The sequence below is a fragment of the Echinops telfairi genome, unplaced genomic scaffold (genome assembly GCF_000313985.2).
Source record: "Echinops telfairi isolate 266 unplaced genomic scaffold, ASM31398v2 ScPeMD7_5804;HRSCAF=6672, whole genome shotgun sequence".
Classification (NCBI taxonomy): domain Eukaryota; kingdom Metazoa; phylum Chordata; class Mammalia; order Afrosoricida; family Tenrecidae; genus Echinops; species Echinops telfairi.
Genome location: NW_022109703.1, coordinates 18,116 through 19,810, shown reverse-complemented (window position 1 = coordinate 19,810; position 1,695 = coordinate 18,116). Strand labels below are relative to the sequence as shown.

Sequence of the window (1,695 nt, the reverse complement as noted above, 5' to 3'; positions counted from 1 at the left end):
TAACAAGGATCTAGAGCAATTGGAACTCTTCATATACCACTGTGATGCATGCAAAATGCTACAGCCACTTTACAAAACACAATTACAACTTATATAATTTACCTCTCTTTATCCTGAGGGAAGCTCATGTCTAATAATTGGTCAATAGCAAACAGAAACAAACAAACAAACCTGGCGCCATCAAATCAAGTCTGACTCTTAATGACTACAGGGTGTATGCTGTAAATGTTCATGAAAGTAGACTGCCACATCTTTCTCCCGAGGGTTTGCATCATTGACATTTGGTCAGCAACCAATTTTGACACTGGGCCACCAGTGCTCAACATAGGAATATAAAAATCCAGACTTCTTGCCTCAAATTGAGACACCTCTGAAAGACCATCTCAACTCCTGAGTTCTCTGTTGAGACTACATTTCAACCAACTTCTCCCTTGGGCCAGTGTTGATTCATTCCTTTCTCAAAAGGGATGATAATATCACACCAGGGTACTCCCTGGGAAACTTTCTGAGACACAGACTACAATGTGGCTCTTCTCTATTTTCTCTTTGAGATTCATTCTAAGAAGCACATTTCTGATATATTTAGGGAAATTCTGAAATGATACAATTCTAGTTTCACACATACAGTGTATGCCATTTGTTGGACTATTCAGAGAACGTGTTTCGCCAAATATTTAGGTGATAATTATTTAAGTGAGAATATCATTCTATTGCTGTCACCTATTATTATTCAATGAATATTGAAATAGAAATTTTGGCAAACTGCTTTTGTAAAGATTTACATGATTGCAGAAACCTTATGAGCAAGGCACAGCATTATAGGGTCACTATGATGAAATCATCTCTTTAGCAATGAGATTTTGTTGATAGAAAATCAGTTCTTAAGTCAAAGGAGATGGATCTGAATGGAATACTATGGCACCTGTATGTCATCTCAGCAGGTAAAGCCAATTCAGTTATGTATACTCTTACAAGGAAATTAAACTCTTATAACCTATGGTCACCTCGGCATTTAAAAAATTACTCGCTTTAACTCAGGGAGGTGGGAGTGGTGGGAGTTAGGTTCCCTGGGGTCTCTAAAGTTAGGAAAAGCTTCAGAGTGCAGTTTTTTCCTGTAACTACTCAAGGATCAGGATCAATACAATTTTTCAGAAACATGCTCGAAGTGAAACAGAGGGTCTGTTTAACAGAGGACCCTAGAAGAGAAATTTGGAATTCATTTTAAGAAACACATTCCTGATGTCTTTGAGGAACTCCTCAAATAATGAAATTCCAATTACACACATGCTGTGTAATGTCATTTATAAAATATTAGGAGACATTTTTTCTCCTAACATTATTTAAAGAATAATATTATTCTATTGCTATTATCTGGTTTTTATTCATCTTCCTTTCATTACTCATTAAACTTAATATTTAAAAGGGATAAAGAATGTTTATGTAAATGAAGCAAGAACTACATTTTTGACCATTCAACATTTTATTGCCACAATATCTTTTGTACACTTTATTTCATTCTTAAAACATAAAAATACAAATTTGCATATTCTACTTTCCAGTTTAGAAGCCCTGGTGTTGTAGTGGCTACACCTTGGGTTGCGATTCTCACGGCCAGCAGTTCAAAACTACTAGCAGCTCAGCGAGAGAAAGACTGGGCTTTCTCCTCCCATACATAGTTACAGTTGTGGAAACCCA

General features: G+C 36.2%; 1 pseudogene; it reads right to left on the bottom strand.

Moving 5' to 3' along the window:
* The window catches only part of LOC101658647, a 5,780-nt pseudogene extending 5,652 nt beyond the window's left edge, over positions 1-128 (bottom strand).
* Between the last annotated feature and the right edge of the window lie 1,567 nt (positions 129-1,695).